The sequence below is a fragment of the Anastrepha ludens genome, chromosome 5, assembly GCF_028408465.1.
Source record: "Anastrepha ludens isolate Willacy chromosome 5, idAnaLude1.1, whole genome shotgun sequence".
In the NCBI taxonomy this organism is placed as follows: Eukaryota; Metazoa; Arthropoda; class Insecta; order Diptera; family Tephritidae; genus Anastrepha; species Anastrepha ludens.
This window is the reverse complement of record NC_071501.1, coordinates 83,535,650-83,554,601: the sequence shown is the minus strand read 5'-3', so window position 1 is coordinate 83,554,601 and position 18,952 is coordinate 83,535,650. Positions and strand designations below refer to the sequence as shown.

The window sequence follows — 18,952 nt, the reverse complement described above, 5'->3', positions numbered from 1 at the left end:
CACGCATTGCGTAATAAAGTGGAGGAAAGATCGCCTATTGTTTACCAACATTGGTCCACACGCCGTTTTCTATTATGAAAAAAACACAAAAAAGTTACTCTGTATGCGATAGAAATTCGAGAGCTAATAAATGATTTTTTTTTTTTTTTTGTTTGTTTTGTTTTCTTTTAATTTCCTGTACAAAATACTACTCATTGATAGGAGGCTTTAGCAGTCAGAGATGGTGACTAAAACAATTTTAGTATTGTTGCTACAACAACAACAAAAACAATTTTGAAGCACAATCACTTCATGCTTTTGCGTATTTCAAGCAATAAAATTGTCTTAAGCTGCGTAGCGGACAGCCGCGTTGGCAGAATTTGTATTTTACGCCCATTTACTGGTATTCGGTGAAATTTTGATATTCTTGGCTTACAGGCTTTGTAGACTCCCAATAGGGAAAATTTAAAATTTTGTTCTTATTGCAGACTGCAAAATATGGGAAGTAGTTATTATAGCACTAAGATGTGTGGCAATGTAAAGAAATCAATCGCACTCTTGGTAATCGATAAAAATCGATGATAACAAATCATCGATAATAAATAATAAAGTATCGATATAAATAGATAAATGATTTAAAAATTGCTTTCTAAATTAATTTTTAATATATTTGAATTATTTTTATAGTCATTGCTTTCCTAGTCTCAATTCACTATTTTCCATGTCCGCTAGGTGGCGCTAGGGTAGTGATATTTGGAATACATCTAAATTATTGTCTTTTAAGGCACATGAAATGAAATTTTGGCTGGCATGAAGTTTTCCAAGCACTCAGGCAGTATTGCCCATTACGGCTCATACTCTAAGAAAAATTTTGGAAAGAGGCGAGAGGATTCGGATAGTTTCTAAAAAAATTTGCCGCGCTACTTGGCGCTGAATCCAGATATTCGGAATATAAACAGTTTTTAATGGATATTAAACTCTATCAGTGAATAGTTAATGGTTTCCAAATTTAGTACAGCTCTTGAGGCTGATTTCCAAAAATTTTATTATTTTGATTTTTTTATCAAATATTGTTTTTTCAAAAAGCTCTACGTTCTAAGTTTTTGTTCCTCGTAAAATAAAAGACACAGTTGCAGCTGGTCCTCCAAAAACGGCTTCATCGAAGAATTTTTTTTTTTAATCCACAATTTTTTTGCTAAAAATTTTGAAATTTTTTTCAAATCTACATTTTTTTAAGAAATGCTACGTTCATCTGTAGCTATTTTCATATACTACTGTGGGCAAAAAGTAAGGTGAATTTGGTTGTAAAATGAAAAATCATCATTTATTCTTGTAAATCAATTTCACCCCCTTCAAAATAATCCCCTCTCGATGAAATACACTTATGCCAACGATTTTTCCAATCCCTTATTAACAGTTTGGCCAGGTGGAAGGGATTCATAGTGAACCACACCACGAAAATCGAAAGAAACTGTCATCATGACCTTTATTTTTGAACGACTTTGACGTGCTCTTTTCGGTCTGGCCTCGCCTTTAGCACGATATTCGCTTGACTGGTCGGTTGTTTCAGTGTCGCAAGCATAAATCCAAGTCTCATCTCCCGTAATGATGCATTTGAGCTTGTCCTGATAGTCTGAAACATTGTTTCACACACATCAACGTGACGACTTTTTTCCAAGAAATTGAGGGTTTTCGGTACCAAACGAGATTTGACTTTTCGTATGCCCAAATGGTCTTTCAAAATGGTTTTCACAGATCCTTCTGATATTCCGATCATATCAGTAAGATCTTTAACAGTCAACCGACGATTTTTGAGCACTAACTCCTTCACTTTATTGACGTGTTGGTCATCTGTTGACGTCGATGGTCGTCCGGAGCGCTCCAAGTCATCAACACGTTCTCGACCCTCTTTGAAGTCTTTGTACCACTTATAAACATTTTTCTGCGACATGGTCGAATCATCAAATGCCTTCTGCAACATGCTAAACGTTTCCGCAGCCGAAATTTCATTCCGCAAACAAAATTTGATGGCACTTCTCTGCTCAATCAAATCAGACATTGTAAAAATCGAAAAATGCACTCTTGGTCGTTTGGTAAACACAAGCGTAAATATATTACTGATAATGACATTCACATGAAAGTTGGCCCAGATGTTATTAACAGTGCTGCCAACTCATGAACAAAATAACTAGAGCGAAATTTTAATCCCGCGAAGTTTGACAAATAAATTCACCTTACTTTTTGCCCACAGTACTATAAGTGGTATAAAAGAAAATATTTTTTTTCACCGTAAAATAAAAATTGCCAGTCGAGAGCAGATAATAAGTCGGTCTGCATTGCACGTCTTTTCATCAGAAGAGGTTTAGAGTTAATCTACGTCTTGAAGAAATTATTTCTTATTTTTTAATTCGAATTCAATTTCATGTATTACACTTTTTTTTAATAATTTTACAAAATTAGGTTGCTGCTAATTTCTGAATAGTTCACTCGGTCCCCATACAAGCACTTTCGAATGCCTAGCAGAATACTTTCTCAAGCTTATGCCTACATAACCTTAAACCATATAGAAATTTCGGTGAATCCTAATATTTAATAACTCTTATGACCTCGATTTTATTACTTTTTTTTACAAATTAGCTTGTTAGAATTACTCTTTAAGCCAATTTTATGCAAACAAAAAGAAATTTCAATATTATTTTTCCAAATAAATTGAATTTGTAGAAATCACCTTTAACTTCTTTGCTTTTACATTTCACATTTCGCGCCAGTTCCCCCTCTTTGGTATTAAAATACAGCGCGCACTACGCACCTGCCGGTTGTTAACAACTTGCACAGTGTTTTTTTCTCAGCGCTCGCCACTTGTCTACTTCATTAGGAACGAGATGCTTGCAAACATTTGTTTAACAAATTCTGATTGCCAAAACAAGCTGCCGAGCGACAAGCAACGTCAAGTAATTGTCATTACACTAAATAGAACATTTTGATTTCTTGCAATTGTTGTTGCTTTTGAGCTTCTAATAGAGCTTCCACAGAAAAATAATAAAATAAAATAAAAGCACACACGTGACTGCAATTTGCCCCCAACAACCACCACATATTCGTAGCTGTTGTTTTATTGCACACAGTGTATTGTTGTAGCTGCTGCAGTCGCTGTTACTGTTTATGCTACTGAACCCCTCTTGGTTCATGGTCAACAATATGGATTTTGCTGTCACCGTTTTGCCATTTGTAGCTCTTACATTTATTGCCTTAGCATTTGTTGTTCTTGTTCTTGTTGGTGGCGTTTATGGGTGCACTTTTATTACCTGCTGCTGTTTGGGGCTTTTGTTAGCTGACAAAGCGCAGAATAGTCGTACTAGGAGCTACTAAAACTCATAGCTACCAGTTAACTACGAGGTGTTCAAAACTGCGCGCATGCGCAGCGCGGGCGCTATTTATGTCACCCCAACCAATCAGCAAAGCAACAAGCTGTTATGTCGAAGTTTTGTTTTTATACCCACTGCACTAGGCCACTAGGCTCTCAAGGCTTTGTAGAAATAACGGTTATTTAGTGGAACCGTTATATGAAATATCTACAGACATATGAATAAGAAAGTGAGCGAAATAGTTAAAGGTATTTATGTAGCCAAAGTAAAAATCGATATATCTCCGAGAAACTTGATGCATAAATTGACATAGAACCCAGGTGACCATTGAATTGGTATTGAAAATTAGCAAAATTGGGCACTACTGGTACCCAGCTTTCATATAACAGTAATTTTCAAAAATGCATAAAACACAATATAGGTATATATATATTTTTTTTTGGTAAAAAAGACATCCATTATTTTCTCGGTAGATGATTGCGGGGATCGATATCTCGTAAAGTATCGATCAAACAATTTGAAGTTTATGCTCGTTGTCAAGGTGACATTTCACACTAAAACAATTCTTCTGCTGTTTTTTATCGTGAGTTACAAGGTGTTAAAAATGAACATCAACAAAAAGAAAACTCGGTACATTTGAAGTTTTTCTTTGATAAAGGCGAAAATGCAATGCAAGCCAGGCCGCTGAAATTGTGAATGGTGATTATGGTGCTGATACTATAACAGTAAATTACGTTAAATTTTGGTTTCGGCGATTCCGTTAAAGAAAATATCGATAAAGTCGATAAAACCACAAAACTAATCAAAGCTGAGTAGAAATAATCATGCTAGTAGTCGTAGTTTCTCCTAAGAGCTAAATATAGATCATAAAACAGTTTTCGCCATTTGCGCAAAAATTTTACGCAAAAATAATAGATTTCTTTTTCCCCCAACCTAATATTAATGAACAAAAAATAAACTCAAATTTTTGAGGTTGGCCAAGGCCATGCAACGTTTTGGGCATTTTCGTTCCGCGAGAGAGAAAGATATAACGTAGAGGAAAAGGAGAGAGAGAGGGCTATACCTTATATATATCTTAGATACACTTTAGGTTATTTTTCTTGAGTTTTTCCTTGTGCTTGCTAATTTCTAGTGAGAAATAACACTGCCTACTTTTTGGTGCTTATTTGTTGGTGCAAACTTGTAGGAAATATATTTTTGGTGCCTACTTTTTGGGGTTATATTTCCTTGGTGCATACTGTTTGTGGCGTTTTCTGGTTCCAATTTTTGGCGTTTTTTGTTTTTTGGGTGCCTACTTTTTGGCGCTTATTTTCGTTTCCTGGCTAGTGATTTTGCGAACTATAAAGTGCTATCCATTCCGGTGTCGGATTTATTGGCATTGCCTTGCGGTAGTTTGTGCCGTTGCTGCGGTCCTGGAATCGCTGCGTTTGTGCGGGTGATAAACGCTCGGAGTAGTGCGCGTTGTTGCCATGGTTTGTGTCCGGCGTTTACCTACACCGGTCGACCCTTCTCTGTTTTTTTTGTAAATTTTGTCTATTTGTATTCTCTGCAAATGTTGTGAATTTATTTAGATATATATTCTTTCTCTATCTCTCTCTCTCTATCATTCTCTCTCGAGTCTCTCCCTCTTGCTTTGTCTGCCTTGAAAGTTTCACTTCTGTTATGTGTACTAGGCTACACGCACTTTTTTTGAGATCAGGCAATAACCACGTCTATCTAACATATACTTTCAAAATTGTAAAGAAAGCGACATTTGAGTAAGTGTTGAGTCTTAGCAGTTTTTTTATTTAAAGATAATACAGCTCGTCATTTCTCAATGCCTTTGGCCCAAAAATATGCTATCATCCTGACACCTATACCTATACTTAAACTTAAAATTGCCTCTGATCCAACTGTATGCTCCAGAAAACCATAGCTCTCCAAGACATCAACCATTGCTTTACTTTGAGCACCACAACATCTTGCCGCACAGTGAGGATTTTTGGACCAATTTTGTTCAAAATGACTACAGGAACCAATTTTCAATCGATTTTAATAATTTTTTTTAAGAATGCTCATATCTGATTTTAAACCGGAATCTCATTTTTTTCATTTTTTATGAGCAGCTTTTTTATGCCAGAAATCCACTCAAAGGTTAGTCATTACCTAATGGAGGGGTGACAGCTAAAGGGAAAAAAAATTTTCTATTGTATGTTTTTGATGTTTCATATCTACTGCGGGTTTTAAGCCCGAGGCAACCAAAAAATCAGTCACCGACAAATCTATTAAGCTATGGCGGCCGTTTGGTCACGGTTACCAGCTCGAGGAACTTGCTTTGGAAACGCAGTCGTTATGGGAGCATTCAACCTTATACAAAACTGCGAAAGTTATGCTAAGAACATGGAAATCGAAAAGTATAAACTTTATTTTATCACTTTCTAGGAAATACTGCCAAGACGGGAGTACTGACGGGGCACCGTCTCACCCCACATCACACAGCCAAAATGGGATTAAATAGTCCAGGTACTTTGGAACACCTACTTTGCCACTGCCCTGCTCTCTGTAGGACTCGACAAATGTGTCTAGGCTCAACGTATTTTTCATTCTTGAAGGACAAAAGGCTGAACGGCTTGTTGAAACTGGCAAAGACGTGCAACATGAATTATATAAAATATATCTTCGATTCTAGATACATAGCACTGGCAACGCAATGTACCCTAGAGGTATAAGTGAGATCTTTTTACAGATCAACCAGCACCATCTAACCTAGTTACGGTTAATATTACTTCCTTTATGACAGATATTTAAAGGAAATAGTTTGAAAATATTATTTGAAAGGCCGGTCGGACTGAAAACAAAGTTCCAAGCTCTGTGAACAGATGTTTACGTAGGATATTGAAGATCTGATGGCCCAACATCATAAGTGACGACGAGCTATACGAGAGGTGCAAAATTCAGCCGGTAGCTAAGATGCTAAAACTGCGAAAGTGGAAGTTGATGGGGCATACATTTCGCAAGGACGCTAATGAAATCTGTCAATCTGTCGTCAAACACTGGTCACTGGTTGAAACGTCAGGAAGAACTTGAAAGAAATCAAGTCTCTTGCAAAAATGGAGATGGAGAGGTTTTACTGAGGACCTATGCTCCGGTGGCAGAAACAGTAACCGATGATGATGATGAATACCAGAAACCAAGCCCCAGCTACTCATCATTTGCAAAGTTTTAATGAAGATCATTTTACTTTAAATCTAGTCACAAATTTTAAAGTGCACTTTAACTAACCTTTAAATATATTGGCGCAATATTCTAACAAACTTTCACTTGAATCATCCTTTAAAGGGGCCATACTAGTCCCTATCAAGAAGTTAAAGTGCGCTGAAATAAGTTGAGGAATAGCTCAAAAAAGCTGGTAAACCAGAAGCTCGTCTATTGTTTATAAATATTTAGATATATAAGAGAAGTTAGTTGAGCAATTTTTTTTATATAATTTTATCCTCCTTGTATTGTATTTCACTAAAAGCATGGGCTGGGTATATAAAATCCGCTTCTACCCGAACTTAGACGCTTCTCAACTTGCTTTTTTGCTTGCCCTCTGTTGTGGTTATCCAAGCAATTGCGTGACAGACTGCTGAGTGCTTTTATTGCGCTCACTTAAGCTAACTTAAGCTGCTAATGCGTTTAATTGCCAGCAACACTTTATATGCAGTTAAATAGAATGGTGACTTAGAGGCGCCTAGATTTATGCATGTAAAGCGGCCGTTCGTGCTGCAAAGAATTAACTAATATGCTACTATATATATACTGCATATGTACATATGTATGTATGTGGGTATATGCAAAAAACCGCACCCATAAATAATACATGAAAAAAGCTGTCGATAAATTGATAGCGGAGGCGTCACTGTCAGCTTGACAAACCAATTGGCGCACTCACACAATCACACGCTCACTCAATCACAAGCTGGACTAGTCCATAGTCCGAGCTATTAATTGGCAAAGTCTAGGCTTGATTTGCAGCTAATTACGACCGTTTTGTTTTTATTTGTCCACTTTATGACTTCAACACTTAATTGAAATAAATAATTGACAAAGTGCATTGCGCATTCATTAGCGAATAGCCAATGCCAAACGAAATTAGGTGGTGGCACAGTTGTTAAGAATACAAAAGAAACAATTAAATAAGCCAAGTAAAATGCAGAAAATAGTTAGTAATCAGAGGAATATTGCGAGCGGCAAGTGAAAGGCAGTAAAGAAGACGCCAAGGGCAAAAAAGAAATCAAAGACAAAAAAGTAATCAAAGTCAAAGAACAAATCAAAGTCAAGGAAGAAAGTGCATAGAAGATTTTTAACTCACACACGGCGCCATGCAAAACGCTTGCATTGTTGAGGCTCGTAAGGAAGTCAAGTAAAGGTAAAAGCAGTTGCCACTTTAATAACCTTGCGGCAATTAGTAGTAGTAGACACCGACTGTGGCGAAGGTAAAACGAAATATATTTGCACAACGTAGATTTCGAGGTAAATGACGGCTTTTGGAAGTAAGTGGAAATCATTCTTTTGGTAGGGGTAATTTATTTTATTCAAAATAGTGCACCTCCGAGCAGTGTAATGAACGTCCTTTTGTTTGGTGTAAACGACAAGAATGCATTAGAAGTTGTCAACTGTGTTATTCGATACAAAAGCAATGGCGCCGTTTGCCCAAGGAGATGGAGTGAAGTACGGTGCGTATCTTATAATGGCAAATGCATTGAAAAATGAATGAATATGAAAACATGTCATGAATTTTTTATATAGAAAAAATGGTCAACACCGTCAAAAACAAAACTCTAAAAAATTATAAAAAGTTATAGCAAATGCATGAAATTTTTTTATATGAAATAAAAAAATTATAAAAAGTTATAAAAATTGCATGACATTTTTTTAGAATTTTTTTTCCATTTAGATTTTTTTTCCACATAAAAAAAATTCGTGCATTTTTTTATAATTTTTTATAACTTTTCATAATTTTTTCCCCTATACAAAAATTTCATGAATTTTTTTATAACTTGTTATAGTTTTTTTTTTTTAACGGTGTAGAGCATTTATTCCATATAAAAAATGCATGCCTCTTTTTTTTCAGAATTTGTTTATCCATATAAAAAAATTTCATAAATTTCATAAAAAATTTCATCAATTTTTTTATAATTTTTTATAACTTTCATTTTTCCAAAATTCACAAGACCGCCAGCAAAAAATTGCGAACCCAGAATTTTTTTGAAATTTTTTACGAAAAAATTATAAAGTTTCATCGAAATTTGTTAACTTTTTTCACTTTTGTTAGTACAAAGTATCAGTCTTTAAGTTATATGGTTTTTGTTGTAGTATTAAATATATTTTCAGCTAGTGAAAACGGATACATAATTTCGTGTGTTTATTATTTTGATCATGAGTGCATACCAAATAATATTATATATGGTGAGGAACTAATCCCTCTTTTTGGGAAAAAATTTCGTCAATGCAAATTCATTGAAGGCCCTTACGCCTGTGCCTGGCATATTCGCCGAAGATGTAATACTAATTTTCTCACCTATTCCTGGCATAGGCAAAGCAGGCTTGTCAAAACTCATTAGGCTTTTTATGCGACCTTAGAACCTCATTCGGGGCAGTTAACATGCGCTCCAAGGGCATCTAATATTGCACTCAAAGAAATAAAATAAAATTTATTACTATGTAGTGGCTTAAATTTCCTTTGTCGGCAGTTGCATACTTCATTTTAAGTGGTACATCTCGCATTTAATTAGCCACTAAATATTAGATTCTCAAAATAAAATTGAAATATTCTTACTTTAAGCATGTGTGCGTGTATGGTATGTATGTATGTATGTATGCACGTGCCGATGTGAACATAAATTGTAAATGTGGCGAACAACAAGAAAACCTATAAATAAAATTCGATATTGACACTGAGGATGTTAGTTGGACAACCTGTCATAAAAGGCTCATACATTTCAATTTTTTTTTTTTTTTTTAATTTTGTTCTCGCACATCCAACTAGCAGCATATTCACACCTAATTCACATCAAACAGCGCCTAACGCAAGCACGCACGCACGCACGCCTCCAACGCCCAAGCCAAGCGAAAGTATTTATTTCGTAAAAAACACACAAAGTAGTGGTCGGTCAGAGTGATGCCGAATCGACGCTAAAACAAAAAAATATGGCTGCAGATGAGTTTATTTGTAAGCGGGTTTCTAGCGGCTATTAAAGCAGTCGGCCAGGCCTGTATTGCGTCGGCTTTTAAAATAAAACACCAGATTCACGGGTGGAGGTGCACACGTACAAGCGGATGTATGGATGTATGTAGGATATGCGTGTGTGTATGAGAGAGTATGCGTGATATTTATTGCTGCTATCGGCAAACGTCTCTGCTCATGCGCCTGCGCCGCCTCGCTGAGGTGCGAAGCAACTAATTTTTTTTTTTTTTTTTTTTTGTAATAATTTTGATTTTTTATTGTTATTGCAGTTACTTTAATTACGATAACAGCGCCTGCTAAGCCATTGAGTTCGATATTAACAACAACATCTGCGCCATAGTGGATTTTTTACTTGAACTCCCTCAATGTGAGCTGGTAGTTTTCGATTTTAATGTTTCTGTGTTCATTTTTAAATTTTTTTTTTTTGTTTTACTGCGCCCTAATGAGCCAAATTGTGTGTCGTGTGTTTAATAGTTGCAGCGTGCGCTATATTTTAAATACTTAAACGCATCAATGATTTTTGTAAAACATTTTGCAGCTTTCGAAAAAAAAATTGAGCTTTAAAAAAAAATTGTTCCAGCTACCAAGTCTTGCATTAAAAAAAAAATTTTTCAGCTTTAAAAAAAAAAATTTAAGCTTTAATCAAAACAAAAATTTACAGCAACCAAGTCTTTCATTAAAAAAAAACAAATTTCAGCTTACGAAAAAAAAATTTTTTACAGCAACCAAGTCTTGCATTAAAAAAAAATGTTTCAGCTTTCAAAAAAAAATTTCAGCTTTTAATCAAAAAAAAATTTACAGCAACCAAGTCTTTCATTAAAAAAACAAATTTTCACCTTACGAAAAAAAAGTTCAGCTTTAAAAAAAAATTTTAACAGCTACCAAGTCTTTCATTAAAAAAAACAAATTTTCAGCTACGGAAAAAAAATGTGAGCTTTAAAAAAATTTTTTTTACAGCTACCAAGTCTTTCATTTCAACCGCATGCAGGCATTTTTTAGCTCCCATAAGTGATTTAATTATTAAAAGTTAAATTAATTAAATGATCACCAGCAATTCATGTTTTTTTTCAAGCTAAATTCATCATTCATGATTATGCGCATAAATTTCAGGTTATCAACTTTTGTATCTTTCAAGTTATGTCAGCTGTAGGCTTTGCTAATCGATTTTGATTTTTATTCACCAAATTCCATATTCATAATTTTATGCAAATTAATTTTTTAACGACTTCATCTGTTCAAAATTATACTTTCGGCGATTTTAGATAGTTGATTTGCTCAGCAAATACAGGGGGTCTGATGAAACGCGCAACCAAAAAAAATAAACAACATTTTCCCTGAAATTGAAATTGAAATTCGAAAAAGATGAGCCAAGAAGCACCGCGACTTTAGTAACTCCTAAAACACTCAAGCTAAAAAAACCCATTGCCATTCAAAGCTCTGGAGAGTAAAAGGGCAGATAGTCACGGAGGAAAGGTGATAAGTAACAGAAAGAAAGAGATAAGATAGAATAGACTAGACAAAGGCAGAGACAGCTAGGCCTGTGAGAATTTTTCAGATTCTTTAGAAAATCTGAAAATATCCTCCAGAGAACGAATATCACTCGTTGACAGCAGAACCCAAAATTCACAGCCTTACTCTAGCATTGGCAGCAGACTAACAGAAAAAATGCTTAGTGCTTTACGCCTCCTCTAAACAAGGCAGGCAAATAGGATCCTCAATGGTGGTCCTATGCTAACCTCTTCTCTGAGTAAGTTGTCAATTCATGAGAAGCCTCTAAATATAGGCTTACGACCAAGCACAATAGAATACAATAGGGGTCGCACTGCATTATGACCCGATAAAAAATGTGATAAGCAATCTCTTAAATGATTATTTTCATTCACAGATTGCTCTTAAGACTCAATAAAATTGCAAAGTGGAAATTAGATGAGTGGAGATAAAATGTAATCGAAAATTGCCGTCCACGCGTACCTTTGCCAGCCAAGCAGATGGACCCCAACAGTGAAGGTGCTGGCTTAATGCAATCCGGCTTTACTTGGTTTCGATAACTGTCAAAAATGAATAAATGAAAAATACTGAAATATATAAAATGAGACCAAATGGCAGCTTTGCTTGAAGCTTCAAACACCTCAATGTTCTAGTTGAGGGCGATTTTTACATTTGGAATCGAACAACCTTGTCATTCATTTATTTTGATTTAGTTTAGCTGCATTTGTCAACTTTAGGCAGATTAGAGAGAGCATAAAGACGTAAAGGTTGCCAACTATTGCTGGAAGAATATTTATCTAAGCTTATTCTGGAGTTTCAATTAACTTACGAGTATTTTTAGCAAATATAAACAACTGCTTGTCCTCCTGTTTACTATTTCCCAGAGATTTTTTACTGCTTTAAGATCGAGCCGACCATTTGAGAACATTAACTTACTCTGTTGCGATCCAATGCCTAACGGGTTTTGAGCTGTGGTACATTGTTATTGATCCTACGCTTCATAGGGAAGCTTTACACTTTCAAAGATTTTTTTGAAGATACCACCTTAATCAAAAAGTTCTCGGACTATATTCAGAAAATTCAAAAAACAACTTTATTCCTTCAAAGTGTTCCGAATCAACTGCAATGCAGTTATCTTCTTCTTCTTCTTACTTGGCGCTATAACCGCTTACGCGTTTTTGGCCGAGTTTAACAAAGTGCGGCCGCCGTAGCCGAATGGGTTGGTGCGTGATTACCATTCGGAATTCACCGAGAGGTCGTTAGTTCGAATCTCGGTGAAGGCAAAATTAATAAAAACATTTTTCTAATAGCGGTCGCCCCTCGGCAGGCAATGGCAAACCTCCGAGTGTATTTCTGCCATGAAAAAGCTCCTCATAAAAATATCTGCCGTTCGGAGTCGGCTTGAAACTGTAGGTCCCTCCATTTGTGGAACAACATCAAGACGCACACCACAAATATATTAGGAGGAGGAGCTCGGCCAAACACCTAACAGAAGTGTACGCGCCAATTATTTATTTTTTTTTTTAACAAAGTGCGCCAGTCGTTTCTTTCTCGTGCTAACCGGTGCCAGTTGGGCACACCAAGTGAAGCCAAGACCTTCTCCATCTGATCTTTTCAGCGCAGAGGAGGCCTTCCTCTTCCTCTGCTACCACCAGCTGGTACCGCATCAAATACTTTCAGAGCCAGAGCGATTCGGACGACATGACCCAGCCAGCGTAGCCGCTGGATCTTTATTCGCTGCACTGTGTCTATGTCGGCTATTGGCGGCCGCCATAGCCGAATGGGTTGGGGCGTGACTACCATTCGGAATTCGCAGAGAACGTAGGTTCGAATCTCGGTGAAACACCAAAATTAAGAAAAACATTTTTCTAATAGCGGTCGCCCCTCGGCAGGCAATGGCAAACCTCCGAGTCTGCCATGAAAAAGCTCTTCATAAAAATATCTGCCGTTCGGAGTCGGCTTGAAACTGTAGGTCCCTCCATTTGTGGAACAAATTCGCCTGCGATACTCGCCGTAGCCAACGTGCAAAGGTTCAAAAATCTACTGCAGAATCTTTCATTCAAACATTGCAAGGGACGCCTCATCGGATGTTGTCATCGCCCAAGCTTCTGCGCCATACGTTAGGACGGGCATGATGAGAACCCGGAGGATGGTCCCATATGTAGAAGTCCACGCAAATGGGGAAAGTTACTGGTCGCCATTCACTTGGGAGTGTCCAGGACGATTCTTCTGCATATGGTTCAAACAGCTCACAACATCCGGGATTAACCCACGTATCCTCTGGGTAGCTTCCGAACACCCGTTCGAGAGTTAGCTAACGTGAGAAGGCGAAGCTTTCCAGGATAGCTGGTTGTGCGCTGGGTTTGGGACCCGCCACTTAAAAATCCATGAACATCTTTTTCTTATTTGACTGAAAACGTTTTTTTTTTTTGCCTTGGCTCGAATTTTTTTTTTTGTCTTGGAGATCTCCACTCACTCGCGTCATGTCTGTGTTGCGAGTCGTACTCATAAGATTAGTCTTATTGGAGGTTTACATCTCGTCCTCACGGTCTTTTGTGCCCTGCCATACCCATAAACCCACGGCTGTTGTTGTTATTGTAGCAGCATAAACATTCCCCATACATATATGGGAAATGCGGCTGAAGTGACAGTCCTTGGCCGGATATAAATCCGGGTCGTTCCGGTAACGTAGAACCGACTGCCGTGGGAATAATAAATCCAGGGTTCGCCTCCAGCAGTGATTGAACCTTGGAAATCATGGCTGTGGCGATATCAACGCGGTTCCTTTTCTGCATGAAATTACTTTAGCGCTTTGGGACCAACTTTGCTGCAACACGGTGCAAACACAAATCATTAACTACAATGCCCTGAACGGATCCATAAGCAATGTTCAAGTCCCCTGCCAGCTCCCTAATGGTCCTTTTGCTGTTATTTATTAACTTTTCTTTCACTTTATTGATGTTTTAATGAGTTCTCGATGTCGGCGGCTTGCGATTTCATGACACTCGTAAAGGGCTACTTTCTTTAGAACAATATTACCGAAACAGTTTTCCAACATATCTAAAGTTTTCGCACCATGTATTCCATTTTAAACTCAAATTTAATACAAACTCGTTGTTGCATCAATTTTTAACGTATAAATCCAATATTAAAAGTATAAACAATCGAGCACACGTTTTTATTTGAGACAGGGTAACTTTATAGCTTAACCACTTTTACCCTATTGGTGTGAGAATAAGTTTCCGCCCTCGTAAATGGGTGTCACTGCTGATACTACTTTTGTGTTCGCTCTAGTAATATATGGGCAGTGGTTGACATTCGTTTGAAGTGTAGAGATCTTTTTTTATCTGACGTCAAAAATTTCTACGTTCGTCCAGGAAAAACAGCATTTGTGAAAATTCATGCATCATGATTAACTTTTAAAGAAAAGTGTAGCTGAAACGTGTCGTATATTGATCAATATTTACGGTTATCACGCCCCATCAAATGCAACTTGAGACAACAAGAGTGGTTTCGATGCTACCAAAGTAGCTAGTTCGACGTGATCGATAAAGATCGCGCAGAGACACCGAAAAAGTTCGAAGATACTCAACCCGAACAATTATTGGATGAAGACGAATGTCGAACCTCGAGCCCTTGATGATATGTCTAAAGAGTTGAATGTTGGCAGATCAACCGCCGGTAAACGTTTGCACGCGTTGGGAATGGTCCAGAAAGCAGGTAACTGGATGCCACATCAATTAGAGGAGAGGGATATCGAGTGGCGTTTGGTGACGTGTGAGATGCTGCTTGAACGACAGAAAAGAAAAGGTTTTCTGTATCACATCGTCACTGGCGATGAAAAATTCATAGCTTATCTTAACCCTAAGCATCGAAAATGTTGGGGCCTGTCAGGTGAACCCAGGTCCACCGATAACAAAGAAAAATGTTCATGCTTCAAAGGTTATGTTGTGCATCTGGTGGGATCAGAAGGGTGTCATCTATCTATTATGAGCTCCTTAAACCAACTGAAACCATCACTAGCGATCGCTACCGACTGCAACTAATGCATTTGAATTGAGCTCTCAAAGAATAGCTGCCGGAATGGGACATAGGTAGACATGACAAACTGATTTTGCTGCATGCTAACCAGGCAGCCAGGCCAAACATTGCTTAATCGGTCCAGCAATATTTAGAGGGACTGAATTGGGAAATCCCGCCCCACCCGCCGTATTCCCCAGACATTGCACCTTCTGATTACCATCTATTCCGATCAATACAGTCAGCCCTTATTGGAGAGTGGTTCACTACTTACGAGAGCATCGCAAACTGGCTCAATGAATGGATCAAATCAAAAGAGCTCGAATTTTTCGACAGAGGGTTCCGTATGCTGCCTGAAAGATGGCGTAAAGTTGTAGCTCCCAATGGCATATATTTAATTGTTTAAATAATTCGTAACTAAGAAAGGACGGAAACTTGTTCCCATACCATAGATTTTTAAGGAATTGTTAAAAAATTTAAATGCATCACAGCTTTTATACTCCATTGAGCTTCATCAAATAAAACCTTACTAAAAAAAAATAAAATAAAACCTTACTAAAATGCTTAAATTACGCAGTACACGCAAAATCATCAACATAAATTGCGACAAATCCAATATGTCTTGTCGCGCATTTCTGTTTGTTTCAAGTTAGAAAAAACAAAATTTTCATAATAATTCAAATCGTACTGTAACTTAGTTCTCATGAGTTTTGCTTCATTTTATTTGCTATATTTTTAAGTTATATGTTAAAAAGTTCCAATTCACACTTAAAAAATAAATGAAATATGTTTTGTGCACTACTGAATTTGGCTGGAATGCATTTTTTCCGATTGGTCTCAAGATGAAAAATGCCAATTTTATGAATTTTATGGAAATTGGGTTTTTCGTACAAAGTGGCGCCAATTTGCATGCAATCGAAGTGATTGATGCAAATGACGGTTTTTATTTCAATTAATAGAACTGCTAAGTATTCGCTAGAAATTAGGTAGGTGGGTAGGTGAAATGGTTGAAGCACTCCCCAAGTAGCACTAAAGCGGCTTTTTGATATCATTTTGAGAACTCCAACAGACAGGTATCTACAACCAGCCAGATATCACCAATCTTCGCTCGAAGAAATTACTCGATGTTATCGAATCCCAGCACAACTGCAACAATATTTTTCATATTGAAATATAATTCATTCTTTGTACCTCCACTGGTGAAAAAAAGCATAGATTTCAATTCTACAAAGCAAAATTCAACACAGAACCCCGATCTTAGCACGGCAATCAGCTAAAATGCCGTTTCTAGCCAACTTCACGCCAGCTCTCAGAATTCTTTTGCACTTCTGCAAATAGCCAATGTGGAGAGGCCGCAAATAGTCACAAACTAGCAAAACTTTCACATAAGCGGCAATTGAATGAGACGTTGCACGTTGGGTTACATATGCATGTATGTATGTATATATGTGTGTGTGCGTATGTATGTATGAACCAAGTGAATAAACTGCAGGAACTGCAGCTTGCCGTCGCTGGCGCACATGCGTATGCCAAGCACGCAGCGGCTGTCAACCAGCAGCGGCGGCAAAAAACACAAGTCAGACAGAAACACATACATGCACACATATGCATACTAAGTTGGCAAATGGGCGAGATAACTTGTTGCATGCAACAGCACGCTGCTCAAAATAAAAACAATAGAATGAATGGCCATAACAGCAAATCAGAATTTTATGAACAATAAAGGCGCTTGACACAAGCAGAGTGCAAAAAATTTTACGAAATTGGGAAAACTAAAAGAATATATTTTTGTAGCATTTTTTTGTAATTTTTTGTTGTAAGTTTTTGTTTTGTTTTTTTTTTTTTTGTTTTTTTTTTTGCTTTTTCTGCTTTAAGAATAAGTCTACCCAGACATTTACCATTTATTTTGTTTTTGTGTGTTGCAGCGGCGCATAATCCTCGAAATGCATGCAGACTGCGTCCCTTTTAGTTGAGGTTGGGAGTTAAGGAGTTAATTTTTTTACTTTCTTTATTTATTTTTTCAATCACTATTTGCATTTGTATATATGCAAGTATGTATTATACATACATAAGTGCAACAATTCGCTTTCTTTCAACACCACAGGTTCACTGCCATTTGCTTTCAGGCAAACACAATTCCACAAATTTGCAAGATTCAAAGAATTTCTGCTTTTTCGATTGCTGTTAGATTTGTATGTTTGTGCTTTTGTATATATTTAAATTTCTATATGCAACTGCGCCTACAATATACCGCCGCTGTAGGGGTCATAGCAACATGCAACATTCGAATGACGTTCACACATTCTTGGTTTTTGTACACACTAACGCACTTGAAAGTAGAATTTACAAATTTTGTTTAGCTACGCGTTTGAACACCTTTTTTGTGGCACGACGACGCCAATCACAAGTCGCTTGCAAATACTAAGTAATAACGCGCGCACAAACTATAATTGCAAATATTTTAATTGCTTTTCGAAATCAAAAACATGCATCCGTACTACGCTTTTTGTGAATTCATACAACTGGAAAACTTTTGTTTTGTTTTTTTTTTCTTTTTCTTCTTCAAATTCCTTTGATTCACTTTAGAACATCACAAAAATATTTATTCCTTACTTAATTCTTCTACTACTCTGCTATACACTAAGAAAATCCACGAACGCGTCTCAGATCACACAAAATTTCACAATCCGAAAATTCGAAATGTCCGCGCAACGTTGCTGCACGAAATCGCGGTCGCTACAAAACTGGAGAGTCAAGCAAACGTTCGCCGTGCGTATCAGCCGGAATGTAGCTGATATGATTTGGCCAACTATGGTTGCTTGGTTAGCAGCAGAGCGCGAGCAAGAGCGCATTGACTGAATTGGCAAGCCGACCGATCATAATAACTACTCTCACGCGATCGTTGCTTCATTGCCAAGCTCTCAATTAACGTGGCGGCTGACTGCAACAACTTGCAACAAACAAGCAGCGCTAACTGAATACAATGAAATGAAGCAAAAAGGCAACGTATGCAGACATTTTTGAATGCAACAATAATAACAACTATAACAGTGAAGCGCATACACCAAGCGCAAAACAAAACGGCAATAGCACAAAACAACACCAACAACAACAGCAGCGCCAACAAAAATGTCCACACTAAAACTGTTGGAAAAGCTGTCCAGCAAGATCATTTACAATTTACAACGGCCGCGCAGCTCAACTATTGTGCACTACACGGCAGAACAACAGCAAGAACAAGAACAACAACTCGCCACAAGAACATACCATTTCGAGTTGTGGACTCTCACCAAATGTGGCAACTTGTTTTGGGCCACATCTCAACGCTCATTAGTGCTGAGCGCGTAACTAAATAATGGCCAAAAGAGTAGAAGCAAAAAAAACAAAAAAACAACAAAAAATATACCAAAGTAATACAGAGCGCAAGACAGTATAACAGAGCGCAAGCAAAAAGGTGTGTACGCGTATGTGCATATGTGATAAAAAGAGCGGCAGAGCTATGGAGAGTGTGAGAGATTGAGAGAATTTGCGCCAGTTCACTCGCGTTCTTGTGGTAAACAGGACTTGCTGTGCCTATGGCTGCTGGAGAGCAGACAGGCTATCTACCTGTTAAACGATACTTACATACAGGTAAAACCAGAAATTTTCACTTGTTTCCCAAGTCTCACTTTTCATTTGCTCTCATTGCGCATTGGCGCATAGGCAACTCTTTATTTATTGTGCGCTCCGTGTATATGTGGCCTGTGAGTGAGTGACAGAGAGCGCACGTACAAAATTAATGTGTTCCGAGCCTTAGAACATAAAAGTTTTATGGTGTCATTTTTTATCAACTAAATGGTGTAATATTAATGTGATAAAAATCAATACTTCAAATGTTTTTTTTTTTTATTAT

At 37.3% G+C, this 18,952-nt stretch overlaps 1 protein-coding gene across 1 annotated transcript in view; it reads right to left on the bottom strand.

The window, feature by feature from the left end:
* The window catches only part of LOC128863120 (cadherin-related tumor suppressor-like), a 163,193-nt gene extending 145,365 nt beyond the window's left edge, over positions 1 to 17,828 (bottom strand). Inside the window, exon 1 of the mRNA XM_054102078.1 lies at positions 16,959 to 17,828. The gene's annotated coding sequence lies outside the window, so the exon portion shown is untranslated. The remainder of the gene's footprint in view (positions 1 to 16,958) is intronic.
* Positions 17,829 to 18,952: the final 1,124 nt, after the last annotated feature.